Source organism: Lissotriton helveticus, chromosome 1_1, assembly GCF_964261635.1.
Source record: "Lissotriton helveticus chromosome 1_1, aLisHel1.1, whole genome shotgun sequence".
In the NCBI taxonomy this organism is placed as follows: Eukaryota; Metazoa; Chordata; class Amphibia; order Caudata; family Salamandridae; genus Lissotriton; species Lissotriton helveticus.
In genome coordinates, this window is record NC_136057.1 from 1,236,388,389 (window position 1) to 1,236,407,794 (window position 19,406).

Sequence of the window (19,406 nt, forward strand, 5' to 3'; positions counted from 1 at the left end):
GTAAAATCTTTACCCCGCTCCCCTGATGAGCTAAGTAAGGTAAGGAAGGTTCTTCTATAATTTACCACCTTAGTTCGTAGCCCCCTTGCACCTTGACACAGAATTCCCGCTTTGTTTTCAGCGCTGCCATCGTATGCAGTTGGAAACGAACTACGAATTGTACCAGTAATTCTTTAACGAACAATTCGTCTGGACCCCCAAAAAAGACCTCCACGACATTTTACTACGTGGTATGTGTTTAAATTTACATCACGGTTCACTGAGGTTGTGAACCATTGAATTCGTAACCTTGTGTTTAAATCTACCCCTATTTTAGCACGATCTCTTCGGCCATAAACCTTGAAGTGAAGTACACCTCCCATGTGAGGCTTCATGCATAGATTTACTGAGGTATGATTACACTTATTGTTACTTAGAATCCACAGGGCTATCCCCAATCACATATTCACCCTTAGCCACGCAACTACTGAACCTGCACCGTCACTTCACGATGGAAATCCCGGTTCCCCAGTATACTACAAACTGAATTGATCACTATCACGGCACAACTGGTCGTCGCAGCTCTTCACGCACGTCACTGCGATTCCGAGGAGTATGGAAATGTTGTTATTATGTGTTTGATTAGGTCACAAACACCGTGCACTTGGTCACACACTGCGAATTCGTTACATAGTTGGCATACATCTGCAAACTACTCTTAAGTGTTTGAAAAATCCTTTTTCTCTTCGTTTCTCCTAACAGGCTTTCTCACAATCAGGCATGTTTTGTTCATTACAAAAGTCCTGATGATGATCCCATGTATCTAGTTGAGCAATAGGGATCGAAACGTCGACACCCATGAGTGGGTTTACATTTACAATATTGTCAAATAAGATTGTGTATACTCCACTCCAGGCGACACTGTTATTGATCTTTTACCTATTTACAGTGCCCTGTCCTTGCTCTCTTCCTTTGCCTGATAGACACCGCTTTCACCTTTATCCTATTTTTCCTTTCCCTCTTTTTTGTACGGCACAGGCTTGTGTCTTGTTATTACGTTTGTATTGTAGGATTGAACATTGTTTCTTGATAAATAAACTCCTTTCCCGGCTGGGTTTGGAAACTTTATAATGTATAGCTTTCCATTGTGTTTCTATACAGTATTGTTTTTTTGATTCTCAAATAAGCTAAGGACCTTTGTTCATTATAACGCTGTTATACCCATGGTACTTAGCTATCCGTTGGGTCCCCCTTGTGTTTTAAAAAAAGCTAGATCTAATCAGAGCAGAGGCAGGGCAGTACCAGGGGGAAGATTCACTAGGTCCCCAATACATTTTTTTCTACTGATGCATTGTCTTTAACGATTTTATGTCCCCATAGTTCTGTCCCATAAGTTATGGCTCCCAGGGATTGGGTTTTGTATATTTCCTACAAGGGGGTGAGAAGCTTTGAAGAATTTGACCTGAAAACCTTAGCCAGTCCACCTGTGTTCTGTGCTAATTTCATCCTCGGTTTTCCTATGCAAAAGGCCAAATACATATGCCCATTGAGAGTGATCCCCAAGTACTTAAAGATGGCAACCCTCTCCAGTGGAATTCCATTCAGCACAGGGTTGGTCCTGGTGGAGTGTGCAGAATTAAAAAACATACATTTTGTTCATATATCCCCTGAGGAACACATCATTCAAAACCAATAAGAGTCAATATACATAGATGTGTTCTTCTGTTGAATTCCTTGGTCTTTTTATTCTTATATAATTTTTTTCATCAAATGCAAATCCTTCTGGGTACATGAAATCACTCAAGTTTTAACTCATAGCCTTGTAGCCAACACGCGTTTCGTCATGGGTACATTAATCCAAATGACTTCATCAGGGCTACAAAAAGATATGTACCATGTTGTAGTCTTACAAAGATTACATCAAAGAAAGTTTTGTGATTGAGTGATTTAAAACGGAATCTGGAAAACTCCAGTACTGACCCATGGTGAGTTAGCTTTAAAAACAGAGTCACAAAGTTCTCTTATTACCACCAGATTATGATCATCCCAAGGCAGAACAGATATATTGTCTGGTGTTCCATGTTATAATTTACATGCTGTCGTTTATGTGAGTGTAAAACCAATGCAGCATTCCAAATATTTAGCATAATAAACGTTTCACCAAAAAGGAAGTGCTCCAAAAGATGTGCTCATTACGCAACTGTGCTTTCAAAAACCACCCTCATCACTCATGGTAAGTTTCATAATCATTAGTGTAACTTGATGTATGCATACCAGCTCACCTAATTTACAAGGCTGAGGCACTCCCAAAAACGAATGCCAAGGAATACCAGGCATTAGAATGGTGATATGAGGCGAAAGTATTAATTTCTCCTCATGTTTTGCTCTTTCCATGTGTACTGTATTCTGGAGCCCTCATAGAAAGAGCAAATCATCATTGTTGATTGTTTATTTGGAGGAAGGTGTCCCTTTCTTCATATAAGCAATTGTCCCTGCAATGCAGTGCACCCTTGCAACATGCTGACAGGGTGACTGCGCGGGCGTTGGCCACCTTTTTTTTGTGCCAGCGCTAGGGTCAGTGACATCACCATGTGATGAGTGATGTAATATGTGAGATCATAAGCAGTGCATTGCAGGGGCGTAAATTATAGTTAGCTCATGTAACTGTAACAGCTGAATTTCACTGGTTTTGTACGAGTACAAATTGAGCCTAACTATAACGTCCCTGTAACCTTTGTTTTTTTTGCAGTGAATATATGAAAGTGGAAAAACAAGTTATATATATATCTATATATATATTTATATATATGACGCTCAAAATCCTCCCAAACTCGGCAGAAGAATGAAACAGCACTCGAAGGGTGGAATATTAACAACACGCTAGATTTTATTTAGCGGAGGGGGACACACAGACGCGTTTCGGCGTTCTGCCTTCGTCAGTGTGTGTTTACACTGCATTTTACTCGACATTGTTTTTAAACATATTTCAGTCACTCCCACATCCTTAGAACATGGACAGTGAAAGGGGACTCACACCATACAGAATAGAGGCGGCCATCTTGTAATGTATATAGCAATTACAAAACAAATCGACATCATACATGTAAAAGATGTAAATTATGGCAAAATTGTAATAAACATTATGGCCCACTGATGGGCATAAACCGTATTCTGACTATGGTGTATAAAAAATATACATAATCCAAATTAGGAAAAAGTAATCCAGCCGTGGATCGGCTAATGTCCCCTATCAAAAATTAGTGCAGTCCATCAAATTATAAGACTTCAAATTTAAATAACATTTCTATTGAAGTTACTTATAGCTAAATTGTGGGAATCATAAGGTTGGATGCTTCATGTATGGCAGCAGAAAACTCATTAGATTATTCACACATCTAAAAATCACAGTTCATATACATGAAAACCAATCTCTATAAGCAAGAGAAGGAATGAAAATGAATAAAATAGTAGTCTCCCATCACTCCCATACACGGATTCAATCAAGTTTAGTCAGTGACAAATCATAAACCGTGATTCAAAATCCAAATCTAATCAAAATCCATCAATAATGTTGCTTATGTGCTTGTGGGGTTTGACATTGTCGTTGTGTATAAACTCACTTTCTTTTTCACATGATTAAATGTATGAGATTATCGATAATCAAAATAAATAAATTGTCATCAATAAGAAGCACATTATAGATATCGAGAATTGAATATATCACACAGTCCCAATACCTGTTCTTAGTTTGCCAAATCAACATTACATGCAAGAAGTAGAAGTTTTCCCTCACTGTGAGCTTTAGCAACATAATATAGATAGATATAACATGATTCCTTCTTCTGACACATATCAAAGTTAAATTTCCAGCCCAAGTGTATACTATTTTGGGGTTTCTCAATTATGGATGTCACTGGGATAGGTTTTTTTCACAGTTTTCAAACAACATGTGACACCACAGATCCTCTAGATCACAATATTATTGAGAAATAGGTTATAGTTTATTTCCCCAAATGAAAGGCCATCTCCTCACCACTATTGAGACCTTTAGGATGTTTTGTTGAGAGGTCTATGATGTACCTAGACTCTAGTCTCCTTAACCTGCGTAATCGGTCACCGCCACGTATATTGGGAGGCACAATATCTAAGCCGAAGTATTGGAGTTTACTCCGATCCTGTTTGTGGGCCTCTGCAAAGTGGCGAGCCACCGGGTAAGCCTGGTCAACCTTATCAATAGCTCTAAGATGCTCAAGTATTCTTAACTTGAGCTCCTTAATAGTGCTCCCAATGTAGCGTAAGCCACAGGGGCACTGTAGACAGTAGACGGCATATTTTTCGTCTCCCTGTATCGGCTATGATGTATGAAAGAACCCGTTTACTGCCTGCGCACGCTTTACAGCGCCGCAGGGCTAAAAGCCTTTTTGCTCCTTTAAGGTGTTAATTCTTTGGGGCAGTTTCTCAAAATGGCTGGTTACTAACATGTCGCCTATTGATCTGGCTTTACTGAAGGTCAGGAGAGGGTGGGTAGATAGGTCTTCTTTTAGCACATTGTCCGTTAGGAGAATGTGCCAATTCTTTCTGAGCATACCTCTTAGGTTTTCGGCTCCTGATGGATAGGGAGTTATGACTCTGAATTTTCCTTTGTTGTCACCCATAGGTCCTTTACGTCTACCTTGCTCGGGATTATTGGTCAGAAGAGTGTGTCTATCGATTCTCCTAACTTTATTCAGGGTGTTATTCAATAGTTTTTCACCATAGCCCCTGACCCAGAACCTGGATATGCACTCCGAAGCAGCCACTTCGAAGTCAGACTCTTTTGAGCAGTTTCTGCGAAGCCTGAGTAATTCCCCATAGGGGATGCTGTTAACCAGTTGGGGAGGATGACTGCTGCTGGCAAACAGTGTGGAATTGCCCGCAGTCTCCTTTCTGAATAGGCATGTGTGGAGGTGTCCTTCTTCTATATATATCCTCAGGTCAAGGTAGTCCGCTGCCACCGGACTAACCGTTCCCGAGAAATGAAGATTAGCTGTATTCTTGTTCAGGACATTGATGTATTCATATGCTGTATCGCATTCACCATTCCATACCAGGAACAGGTCATCGATATAGCGATACCAACAAATGACCTTTCCCTCTTTTCCTCCCAATATACAGCTTCTGGGCACCTGCTCCTCCCACCAGCCCACGAACAAGTTCGCGTAGCAGGGGGCAAAGCAGGTGCCCATCGCCGTACCAGACTCCTGAATATACATTTGATCCTCAAGCAGGAAAATATTGTGGGTCAAACAGAATTGTACGAACTCAAGAAACATGATGTTATGTCTTGAGAAACGTAACTGCCGTTTTTCTAGTGCATACTTTACAGCCTCTAGTCCATGTTGATGTTCAATTATGGTATATAGGCTGGTGATATCTAGTACCATTAGTAAGTATCCTGGTTCCCACACGAGGTTCTGTAGTTTCATCAAAAAGTCTTTTGTGTCACGCACGTAAGATTTCAAAGTTGACACCAAAGGAAACAAGGTATTATCCACAAAGTGAGACATGTTCTCTGTAAGACTTCCAATTGAGGAAATAATTGGGCAACCAGGTGGGTAGACACGATGTTTGTGCAGTTTCGGGAGGTGGTAAAATGTAGGAGTCATGGGGCAGTTAATCCTCAAGAACAGATGTTCATCCTTGTTCAGCATCTGGAGATTATACCATTTTGTAATCAATATATCATAATCTTTGATACTTTGTTGGTAAACCTCGTTGGTATATATATATATATATATATATTGCTGCACATTCCTACTTACATTTGCGAGTTCGGAAAGAATGGCTGGCACACTGGAATCCAAATTAAAGATTTATTGACCCCAAACCCCCCTCACCCCAACAGACTCGTTTCGCCTTTGCAGGCTTCGTCAGTGTTACGTTAGTGCAAAATACATGTCGCCATTTTAAACCATTAGCCAGTTGAACATTGTCATGAAAATAGAGAAAAGGCTACGGGCATGCAAGGAGATGGAGGCCATCTTGTAATGTGCAAATTGCATGAAAATACATGGCTGGCAATGGTGACTTAAGATAAAGTGCATAGTGCTTATTAAAAACATGTAACGTAAATCAGTTATTTCATAATTCTCAAACACAGTAAAGTTCAATTAAGCCAATGAATCTGTTCTTCCAAAAGTTTTCTTTCCTCCCCTCCTCATTTGGAGATTATATTCACAGTGTCTCTTATTGACATTTGACCCATAAAGTGCAAAATTTTAGGAAGAATGATTTCTTATTTCACATGATGTTAGTTATTAAGCCCTGGATGGGCGATTATACTAGCAGCACAAACACTTTTTATCATGACATGCAGATCAACAGAAAATAGACTTATTATTTTGAGATGATTTTAAATCATATTCATCCTATTATTGAATATGTCCGTTACTGTACACAGTTCATAGGTGAACCCAAAGTTCTTCATTGTTATTGAGTCCCCACGGAGTCATGGTTTTAAGACTGATGATATGCTTTGACTCAAGGATACGTAGGGACTTGTCTCTGACTCCACCCCGCTCTAGTTTGGGCGCCTGGTCAATACAGTAAAAACTAAGTTTCTCCCAGTTGCTTTGATGATGTTCGGCAAAATGGCGGGCGACAGGGTATGTTTTGTCCCTATTTGTAATTGCCCGCATATGTTCTAGGATTCTTAGTTTTGCAGGTTTTATAGTGCTGCCAATGTACCGCAGCTTGCAGGGGCAAGTGAGACAGTAAACAGTATATTCTGAGTTGCAATTAAGCAACTGTTTGATTTTTATATTGGGTTTCATATCTCCTGTGCGATTTGGGTACTCTAACATTTTACTGCTAAATTTGCATGCCTTACATTTAAGACAAGGAAAAAAGCCCGTTGACCTAGATAATTTGATGGGTTGGGTTATTGTTTTGAAATGACTGTGGACCAGATGATCTGCCAGAGATGGACATCTTTTGTATGTAATCAATGGTCTTTGCGGCAGATTCTTTTTAAGGATCTTGTCAGCGGTGAGTATATGCCAGTGTTTTTTGAAAATGTTCACAATTTCTCCTGACTTGGTATTGAATTCAGTTATCATTCTCACCTCATCAGGTTCCTCTGCTTTTGGTTTAGGTATTAGGAGATCCCTCCTATTGATACCAGAGGCTTTCACACTGGCCTGTTTCAAGATGTTTTTATTATACCCCCTTCTCTCAAACCTCCCTTGTGCCTCATTTGTCGCCTGCATGTAATCACGTTCTAAAGAACAGTTTCTCTTTAGACGGAGAAACTCGCCATATGGCACATTTTTTACCAAGCTTTTAGGGTGGTATGAGGTAGCATGCAGTACTGCATTACCCTCCGTGGGTTTTCTATACAAGCGAGTTTGTAAGATGTTATTATGCACAAATATTTCCAGATCTAAGTAATTAATGCTTCTGGCATTAATAGTACTAGTAAATTTCAGGTTAAGATTGTTGGTATTTAAAATGGCAATATACTTTTCCGCAGATAGACGATCACCGTGCCAAATAAGGAACAGGTCGTCTATATATCTGGTCCACATAAGGATTTTTTCAGTCCATTCATTGTTGGTATCTTTCCATGCCTCATGCTTCTCCCACCAGCCCACGAACAAGTTCGCGTAGCTGGGGGAGAAGCACGAGCCCATGGAAGTACCCCTCTTTTGATTATACATAGTCCCATCAAATAAGAAGTTGTTATTATTTAAGCAGAATCTAATCATAGACAAAATCATGGTACTGTGACTACAAAAATGTTCGGGTTTTTGGTCTAGAAACCACTTAATAGCGGTAAGACCCTCCTCGTGATTGATGCAGGTATACAAGTTCACTACATCCAATGTTATTAGTAACATTTCAGAGTTCCATGTGATATTGTCCATGATGCTTAGGAAGTCCTGGGTGTCTTTTAGATAGGACGGGAGATCTTTTATGAAGGGTGCTAGATATGAATCAATGAATCTGGAAGTATTTTCAAGGAGGATTCCAATAGAGGACACAATTGGGCGTCCTGGAGGTCTTTTTGCATGTTTGTGTACCTTCGGAAGATGGTAAAAAGTTGGTACGATTGGTGCTTCACATTTTAGAAAAAGGTACTCATCCATAGTTAACATACCTTCTTTTTGCCAGTCATCTAGCATATTGTGAAATGTTACAATGCTTTTGTTATACTCAGCTTTTTGTATGGGAGTATAACATTCCTTATCCCTTAATTGTCTGTGTGCCTCTGAGAGGTAATGGTCTCTATCAAAGATAACAACGTTTCCTCCTTTATCTGAAGGTTTGATTTCAATTGTTGTATCTTCTTTGAGTGATCTAATTGCCTCCCACTCTCTTTTCGATATGTTCGATGTTTTTTGATTCATTTTTCTTTTCATTCCAGTTGAGATTTTGTCCAGATCTTCTAGTACCGCTTCATTAAAGAGATCAATAGCGTCATAGTTTGTAATAGGCAACTTTTTTGATTTGTTCTTCATCATACTCGGGTCTCTTTTTTGTGTGATGATAGTCTGTTCTGCCGACTCGGCATTTATGGTCATCGCCACTAGTTCTTGTGTGGGTCTTAGGAGTATATCCGCCAGTTCTTCACATGTGGGTGCATCATTTTGATTCGTAATTGGAACTATAGTTCTTGATTCTGTCCTTTCAATTTTTGGAGATTGTAGAAAAATCTTTTTGAACTTTAGTTTTCTGATGTACTTAAACAAATCAATCCGTACTTTAACTGGATCGAAATCACTGGCTGGGCAGAAGCTTAAACCTTTCTTAAGTATAGTGATTTCATCATTCGTTAATTTTCTTTTTGAAAGGTTTATGACATTATTATCTTCTTTGTCCATTATCTTCTGCGGTTCAGTCCACTTCTGGTGACCCTCGGAGATGCCATTGCTTGTTGGGTACCTCCTCTTGCCCCTCTTGCCCCTCCGCGTCCTCCTCTTTGATTTTGTTGGGGTGCCGGTGGGTAGTTTTTTTGTTGGGGCGTAATCGAGTTTCTTTGATGACCTCGAACTCGTCTAAAAAAGGACTCTGAGTTGCCGATGCTGTATCTTTAATTCCTTCGGTTTGTTCCCCTTGCGATACTTCAGACTCCTCAGTATCCTCATTTGTTAACGTTGCATTAGTCTGAGCCAACCGTTTTCTGGTTGCATCAAATTTTCTGGCAAACGTTAAGATTCTTCCTGAGAGGTAGTCCTGCTCATCTCTGAGAAATTTCGATTGTTTTCTCTTCCGGATGCTTAATTCATAGTCTTTCATTCTTTTGCTCATGGTACCTCTGAGTTCTTCGATTTCTCTGGAGTCTTTTTCTTTAGCTATTTGTTCTTCTATGTCTGTTATTTCTTTTAGACACTTTTCTCTGTCACTCCATGCATATTTAATAAGTATGCGCACCATACCTTTCGCCGACTCTGCCATATATTCTGCCCAATCTTTGAGTAACGCAGGATCCGGGTTTTCGTATGAGGGCATCGTATATATATGCGTAGCCCCCTCGGTATTCTGCCACACTCGATATATCTTTATAGTGAGGTGGCCTCCCACCATTTGCGTACCTCCCGTTCTTGTACTTTTTCTAATTTACAGAATAACATTTTCAAAGTACTGGCGGGGGCATTTTGAGTTGTGGGCTTGCTTGGTTGCGCATTTCTAGTTGTTGAACTTCTAAACATGAAGTTGGCAGCAGACTCTCTTTCTCCCGAGATGCCATCAGTATTCGACATGTTTGGGTTGTGCTGCAATTTACTGTGTTCGTTAAAAATGGGGTGGTGACTCGGTCACTGTGGTTTGCTGGGGTTCGGAGTCTACTTTCTGTCCCTTCGGAGATGAGGCTAAGCATATGCAAGATGAATTCAAAATCGGCGTTCACTCACCGAGTTCGCCGCCGGTTCGTGGTTCCTGTCAGCCGCCGCCGACGCGTTCCCAGTCTCCGTTTGGCAGACCCGCCAGTTAGCGCTTTCGTGTGTTGTTTGACGTCTGAGTCCCAACACCTTGTTCCGATGTCTCCCAATTCTTTTGCTTAATCCGCCTCGGGGCATACGGTCATATTAATTTAAGGCACAGTTTCGTTCACCGCCGTAGCTCCACTTCTCTCCGGGTGCCAAAACGCCAGCGTTGGTGAGACGCCTCAATACTGCTGCACATTCCTACTTACATTTGCGAGTTCGGAAAGAATGGCTGGCACACTGGAATCCAAATTAAAGATTTATTGACCCCAAACCCCCCTCACCCCAACAGACGCGTTTCACCTTTGCAGGCTTCGTCAGTGTTACGTTAGTGCAAAATACATGTCGCCATTTTAAACCATTAGCCAGTTGAACATTGTCATGAAAATAGAGAAAAGGCTACGGGCATGCAAGGAGATGGAGGCCATCTTGTAATGTGCAAATTGCATGAAAATACATGGCTGGCAATGGTGACTTAAGATAAAGTGCATAGTGCTTATTAAAAACATGTAACGTAAATCAGTTATTTCATAATTCTCAAACACAGTAAAGTTCAATTAAGCCAATGAATCTGTTCTTCCAAAAGTTTTCTTTCCTCACCTCCTCATTTGGAGATTATATTCACAGTGTCTCTTATGGACATTTGACCCATAAAGTGCAAAATTTTAGGAAGAATGATTTCTTATTTCACATGATGTTAGTAATTAAGCCCTGATTGGGCGATTATACTAGCAGCACAAACACTTTTTATCATGACATGCAGATCAACAGAAAATAGACTTATTATTTTGAGATGATTTTAAATCATATTCATCCTATTATTGAATATGTCCGTTACTGTACACAGTTCATAGGTGAACCCAAAGTTCTTCATTGTTATTGAGTCCCCACGGAGTCATGGTTTTAAGACTGATGATATGCTTTGACTCAAGGATACGTAGGGACTTGTCTCTGTCTCCACCCCGCTCTAGTTTGGGCGCCTGGTCAATACAGTAAAAACTAAGTTTCTCCCAGTTGCTTTGATGATGTTCGGCAAAATGGCGGGCGACAGGGTATGTTTTGTCTCCTATTTGTAATTGCCCGCATATGTTCTAGGATTCTTAGTGAAAAAAAAAATATATATATATATATATATATATATATATATATATGTGTTACCCCAATTACCTCCTCTTTTCAGAAGTAAGCCAGGACGCCCGGAGTTTGTTTGCAGAATTTATTCAGCAGAGTGAAAAAGTGCGACGCGTTTCGCCGATAAGGCTTGCTCACAAGGCTATTTATATAAAGTTGCAGTTTGTTCACCGGATGCTTCCGGATTCGGTGTTCGAGAGGTAGAACGCCGGAGGAAGTCAAATATATATATATATATATATATATATATATATATATATATATCAAAACACAAGGTTGCCCCAATGAAGATATCGCACTTGAAAGGGTTGCCGCACACACACTGCAGGTAACAGTAGTAACAGCTCTTTGCCCAGCATCTCTGTGTCACAACTGCCAAACGCGTTTCGAGCATTCAAAGCTCTTGATCACTGGCTGACAAATTACAGAAAAGGCGGTGTTTAGTGGAACCACAATTTATTGAAATGTAAAGTCCTGCCTCAATAGGCGCAAGGCATCTTGGTACAGTTAGTCCATCAAATAGTTGCCTGACTTCGAGTTCCATATAATCCCCAGTGGGTACCGCTGACTCTGTATGCAAATAGTAAGTTGATTCAAAAAATGTTAATAAAGTCTTTACCATGTGGTTGGAAGCAAATAGGAAAATCGCTGTACCGCTGTCAGTTTCATTTCTGCAGCGAGGCCCCCTTCAATCCATGAGGCGCATGAGTTTGCAAGCGCCCAGGAGCCGCCTGCTCAGCGGCGGGACATCTTCGCGGCCGGACACGCCGCTAAACATCAAAACACAAGGTTGCCCCAATGAAGATATCGCACTTGAAAGGGTTGCCGCACACACACTGCAGGTAACAGTAGTAACAGCTCTTTGCGCAGCTTCTCTGTGTCACAACTGCCAAACGCGTTTCAAGCATTCATAGCTCTTGATCACTGGCTGACAAATTACAGAAAAGGCGGTGTTTAGTGGAACCACAATTTATTGAAATGTAAAGTCCCGCCTCAATAGGCGCAAGGCATCTTGGTAAAGTTAGTCCATCAAATAGTTGCCTGACTTCGAGTTCCATATAATCCCCAGTGGGTACCGCTGACTCTGTATGCAAATAGTAAGTTGATTCAAAAAATGTTAATAAAGTCTTTACCATGTGGTTGGAAGCAAATAGGAAAATCGCTGTACCGCTGTCAATTTCATTTCTGCAGCGAGGCCCCCTTCAATCCATGAGGCGCATGAGTTTGCAAGCGCCCAGGAGCCGCCTGCTCAGTTGCGGGACATCTTCGCGGCCGGACACGCCGCTAAACATCAAAACACAAGGTTGTCCCAATGAAGATATCGCACTTGAAAGGGTTGCCGCACACACACTGCAGGTAACAGTAGTAACAGCTCTTTGCCCAGCTTCTCTGTGTCACAACTGCCAAACGCGTTTCGAGCATTCATAGCTCTTGATCACTGGCTGACAAATTACAGAAAAGGCGGTGTTTAGTGGAACCACAATTTATTGAAATGTAAAGTCCCGCCTCAATAGGCGCAAGGCATCTTGGTACAGTTAGTCCATCAAATAGTTGCCTGACTTCGAGTTCCATATAATCCCCAGTGGGTACCGTGACTCTGTATGCAAATAGTAAGTTGATTAAAAAAATGTTAATAAAGTCTTTACCATGTGGTTGGAAGCAAATAGGAAAATCGCTGTACCGCTGTCAATTTCATTTCTGCAGCGAGGCCCCCTTCAATCCATGAGGCGCATGAGTTTGCAAGCGCCCAGGAGCCGCCTGCTCAGCGGCGGGACATCTTCGCGGCCGGACACGCCGCTAAACATCAAAACACAAGGTTGCCCCAATGAAGATATCGCACTTGAAAGGGTTGCCGCACACACACTGCAGGTAACAGTAGTAACAGCTCTTTGCCCAGTTTCTCTGTGTCACAACTGCCAAACGCGTTTCGAGCATTCATAGCTCTTGATCACTGGCTGACAAATTACAGAAAAGGCGGTGTTTAGTGGAACCACAATTTATTGAAATGTAAAGTCCCGCCTCAATAGGCGCAAGGCATCTTGGTACAGTTAGTCCATCAAATAGTTGCCTGACTTCGAGTTCCATATAATCCCCAGTGGGTACCGCTGACTCTGTATGCAAATAGTAAGTTGATTAAAAAAATGTTAATAAAGTCTTTACCATGTGGTTGGAAGCGAATAGGAAAATCGCTGTACCGCTGTCAATTTCATTTCTGCAGCGAGGCCCCCTTCAATCCATGAGGCGCATGAGTTTGCAAGCACCCAGGAGCCGCCTGCTCAGCGGCGGGACATCTTCGTGGCCGGACACGCCGCTAAACATCAAAACACAAGGTTGCCCCAATGAAGATATCGCACTTGAAAGGGTTGCCGCACACACACTGCAGGTATATATATATATATTTATATATTTATTTATTTATTGACTTCCTCCGGCGTTCTACCTCCCGAACACCGAATCCGGAAGCATCCGGTGAACAAACTGCAACTTTACTGCATTCCAGGTAATTATTGAAAAAAGTCAATTTATTCCTTCTCAGTTCAATTTCAAATACACACGATCAATTGTGTTTCGGCAAAAAAGTGAAAAAAAATTATTTTATATAGATATAGTATATATATATAGATATACATATATCTATATAAAATTCTTTTTTTTCACTGAAAAAAACATAGGTTTCAGGGGTGTTATAAGTAGCTGGACATTTTACTCATACAAAACCATAGAAATTCCTCCGTTATAGTTAGTTCTGCTAACTATAACTCGGGCCCCTGCAATGCATTGCTGATGACGTCACATATTACATCACTCATGACGTGGTCAGTGACATCACTGATGACATCACTGATGAGATCTCACATGACACCACTGATGACATCACTGATGACATCATCCAGTGACTGTGTGTTTCGGTAAAGCTTAAATATGTTGCGCAACAGAACCACAGTGAGAAAATAGACACTGATGAGAAAATTCAAATGGAACATAATCTGATCATAAATTTGTCCAGTTACAATCTATCCACAACAGAACAAAAATTGCTAAATAAAGGTCTTACATTTTGTCCCGATAAGCATCAGGACAGTGTTGAAACACGAATAGATATATATAAATATATTAGCAAATTAAAGCTCAAGAAATGTTCGCAAAAAAAACATCACAAACAATAGAGGCAATAACAGAAGAACACTTAGATCCACACAATGAGCAACAGGGCCTTGCCATTGCCGAAATACCCTGTTTGAGAACAGCACAGGAACTCGCCCATGAAACAGAGCTAATTGAGCTCACTGATACTCAAGTATTAGCAGACATGGGAATCCAAACAAACATCCATCCAAGAACGGAATTCAAACAGAAGTCAAAATTTTGTCCGATTCTTCACCCAGGCAATCGTATAGATGCTTTTCATGATTTAGTAGTTACTGAATTGGAAACTATGAAAAATATAACAACAAAACAAGAGAACATATCATGGAATGAACGCCAAGCCCTACAATCACTAAGAGAAAATAAGCATGGGCGGATTTTGCGAATTGGCAATCCGCGAACTTGCGTATTTACGGATTCGCAATCCGCAAAATCCGCGAACTCTCGCGAATTTGCGGATTTTTTTTTTGTGTTCGCAAGGATTTCTGCCAGTTCGCGAGGGTTCTGTACCAGTTCGCAATTGCGAACTTACTTGTCGGCTCGCAACGGCCGCGACTATGTTGTTTCTACATCTGGTTCATCATCACAGGTTCACAGCACCCTCTGTTTCACCACTGCCACCCTCTGGTACACCCATGCCACCCTCTGTTACATCACTGCCACCCTCTGGTTGGTTTATCACTGTAGATTATGGGGGTGAAAAAAGCAAGCACACCTGCCCTGCTTCAACTGACATGAATTAATTTGGGGTTGATTAATGTGTCACTGAATTTAAACTTCCAGTCTGGCTGGCACCTGCTTCCTTATCTGTAATTTGCTTTCTGTTGCAGTGCACTTTTTTTTCACAGGACCTTTGTGGCCTATAGTTGCAAGTAGGCAACTGAACTCAGAAGGGGCCCCTCAGGAAGCACTGCAGGGAATGGTTACTAATGATAAGATTGAACTTTTGCACCTGCTGAGTGCTTTCAGTTTTGTCTGTAATTGCTTTCTGTTGCAGTGTCATTTTTTTAACAGGACCTTTGTTGTATACTTGTAGCTATTCTCTGAGCCTGCTGTGAGGGTCAGAGCAGGGTCATAGAATAGTTGCAAGTAGGCAAATGAACTCTGGAGGGGCCCCTCAGGAAGCACTACAGGGAATGGTTACTAATGATAAGATTGAACTTTTGCACCTGCTGAGTGCTTTCAGTTTTGCAATAATCCAAATATCCAGCAGCATCCACAAAAAGTAATCCTTCCAGGTCAAGATCCGAATCAAAGTGACCAGCACATAAAGAAAGCACTGGGAGGAGCCTGGTGGACAGGAACAGGAAGTTGGAAACTGTGGGGCACTAACTTCCTCCCACCCCCACCCCCCAAAATGGACTCCTTGCAAAGAAAAAGTGCAGGCAAATGTCAACCTGAGGAGTTATTCTGATAAAAATCATAATTTTCAAGGTTTATGCTGCCTGCTGGTGGATTTCTTGTGCGAAATTGCAAATTTTGCCTGCCCGCCGCATCTACATGTTCGCAAGTGTTTACTCCCGCGAAATTGTATAGTATTCTACTTGGCAAGTGCGACCAAGCAAAAAATCCGCTTCGCACGGATTTTACGAATTTTTGGCAAGTTCGCGAGAGTTCGCGGATTGCGAATTTACCGAAAATCCGCAAAATCCGCGAGCGGAACGGATTTTACGCCCATGCTTAATCGAGATTAAACCTGCTGATAAGGGTGGAAACATCGTAATCATGGACACTAAAGACTACATTGAAGAGGCCAATCGACAACTTAATGATAGATCAAATTATACCATTGTTTCCAATAATACCATCCTTGAGATGACAAACCAAATCCCCAGCCGAATCATGAGATGTATGAAGAAGGGCTATTAAGCCAAAATGAGAAAAACTTCCTCACAGTCGTCACTCCAATAACTCCGACGATATACATTTTACCTAAAGTGCACAAAACTTTGTACAAACCACCAGCACGTCCAATAATATCCAGCTGTGGATCACTACTTAAAAATATGGCATCATATGTCGGTTTCTTCCTGGCTCCAATAGTTCCTACATTGAGTTCTTATAATAAGGACGCTGGAGACTTTTTAAGGATTCTTATGGAAACCAATTGGCAACCCGAGTACATGCTGGTGACAATTGACGTCGTTTCTTTGTATACGTCCATAGACCACGAAAGTGGTCTCAAAGCCATTTCCTAAAACAAAGACCTATTGGTGAGGTAAAACACACAAAAATTATCATGGACATGATTAAAATCTGTTTAACTAACAATGTATTCACCTTCAACAGCAAATTGTACTCGCAAAAGCGTGGCACAGCCATGGGAGTTTCCTTCTCTCCAAGTTACGCGAATCTCACCATGGGATGGTGGTAAGAGATGTGTGGCTTGGAGAGAGGAAAATGAACCATACACATCCCATGTAACCTTATGGTTGATAGACGACCTCTTCCTTTTGTGGAAAGGCACTAAATTGAAACTTCTGGAGTACATTGCCATCCTAAATGACAACAAGGTGGGGCTTAAATTCACACACAATATTCAAAAAAATGAAATAGACATCCTCAACAAATAGCATCTTGCATGGCACCAGTTTCCATCCGGTGGCATTAAAACAAAGCATTCCATATGGAGAATTTCTCCGCATGAAGAGGAACTGCTCAGAAACAGCAGAGATGGAGAACAAATTCAAAGAAACAAGTTCAAGGTTCTCCAGAAGTGGCTATAAACAGAGGGACATTATTCATGGAGAACAGAGAGCTAGATCAAAGACCAGAGCACAAACATTGATTGATAAGAATAAATCTAGCAAACAACAAAATGAGGACAAACCACAATTAGTCCTAACATATTCAAATTAAAAAAACGTTATCAAAATATTGGAATGTGCTAAAAAAAGACCGGGACATTGGAAATCTAATCACTGACCGTCCATTGATTTCATATAGGAAAGCACCTTCTATCCAGGACACTTTAGTGAACAGTCATTTCACGGTCAAGAAAACAGAAACTTGGCTGCAAAAGAGGCAACGTGGATTTACCAAATGCATGTCATGCAAGGCATGCAAAGTTGGAAGAAACTTAAAATCATTAAAAGATCCAAAGGGACAAACTTTTGAAGTAACATCAAAGATAACATGCAAATCACATTTTGTAGTATACCTCCTTGAATGCGATTGTGGCAAACGCTACATTGGCTCAACCATCTGTGCCTTAAAAAAAAGAATTCTTGAACACATTCGAGCCATCCAGAATAAAGACACAACCTATGCCATAGCGAAACATCTGATGACTCATAAGAACAAAATATGGCAAAATATGAAATATTCTGGTTTGGCCACAATAGTGGAGCATGAAAGGGGAGGGAATCGTCTACAAAAACTCAGACGTCTAGAATCTAAATTGATTATTCGCTTTAAAACAAAAATCCCACAAGGCCTCAATGGGGATGAAGAAATGTATGTACACCTCTAACAAAGATCAATGACTTACAACCCCAAACCGGGAGTAACAAACTGAAATTAATAATGATGTGTGTAATAGCCCCTTAAAGCTTATGTCAGTTTTAAATTCAATGATGTTGACATAGATTGAGCTGAAGAAAACCTTCAAAGAAAGGAACTACTAAAAATAGAGGACTAACAAAAAATATAAAAAAAACTCTTGTTGTACATAAGAAAATTTGAACTTTGGACCTATGACCTAAAAATTTGATTGAATTTGTGCAAGTCAGTACATAACAGATTAGAACTCAGTATAGGATTTAATAAATATGAATTGTTGTTCAATAGTATCATTTTGTATCTAGGTATGCCACCAGTAAAGGAGACATAGAGTACAATCCGCATGTATCAACTATACAAGCACTTAGCCAGGTACCTGGTGGGCTAGTTGGCCCCCAGGGGCGCTCAGGATTGAAGGGGAATTCATTCCCCAACTTAAAACCTGCCACACATGTCACTTCAGGCCCAGCCCCCTTCCTTCACCACTGTGCAAACGCACCCGTGGCGCGTTTTTAGTTGGGGGATTAAGTCCCCTTGAATCTTCAGGGTACCTGGAGTCCAACTAGCCCACCGGGTACCTCCAGTAATCGCCACAGAGCTGCGTTGCAGAGAGGTGGTCTGAGGCCACGTCCCTTTTTACACCTGCCTTACCGTTTAAGTGGCAAGCGATCTATCAGAGTTCAACTGTGCTACTGCTTATCATGTTCTGAATAATTTCTAAATTTGCACAAACTGCCTGCAGATATATCCGTGACAAACCTTTGAAAAAGGACTGAGGGACTTCATAGGTCTGAATGGAGGGCTCAATTATGTGACATTGCTCTAGTGAAATACTTTTCCTCAGTCTAGAGGCATGGAAACAAACTATGCTAAAAGCCAAACTATGAAACTGCAAACAGACATGTTTGTAAAGGAGGATACGAAACGAGGCACTGCATAAATTCCTCATCATGTAGGGGGTCGTGCTGGGGTACTGTTTTAGGGTTTAGGGTAGTGCAGTAGTATTTGTGTAGTGGAGGGGGTCGTGCTGGGGTAGTGTCTTAGAGTTTAGGGTAGCGCAGTGGTGTTTGGGTAGTGTAGGGGGTCGTGCTGGGGTAGTGTTTTAGGGTTTAGGTTAGTGCAGTGGTGTTTGGGTAGTGTAGGGGTCGTGCTGGGGGTAGATTTAGTTTTTAGGGTAGTGCAGTAGTGTTTGGGTAGTGAATGGGGTCGTGCTGGGGTAGACTTAGGGTTTAGGGTAGTACAGTGGTGTTTGTGTAGTGTTTGTGGGTTTGTGCTGGGGTAGTGTTTTAGGGCTTCGGATAGTACTGAGGTGTTTGTGTAGTGCAGGGGGTCATGCTGGGGTAGTGTTTTAGGGTTTAGGGTAGTGCAGTGGTAAGTGTGTAGTGTAGGGGTAGTGTTTTAGGGTTTAGGGTAGTGTAGTGATGTTTGTGTAGTGTAGGGGGTCGTGCTGGGGTTAGTGTTTTAGGGTTAAGGTAGTGCAGTGGTGTTTGTGTAGTGTAGGGGGAAGGGTTTTAGGGTTTAGTGTAGCACAGTGGTGGTTGGGTAGTGTAGGGGGTCGTGCTGGGGGTAGATTTAGGATTTAGGGTAGTGCAATGGTTTTTGGGTAGTGTAGGGGGTTGTGCTGTGGTAGTGTATTAGGGTTTAGGGTAGTAGAGATGGGTTTGGGTAGTGTAGGAGGTTGTGCTG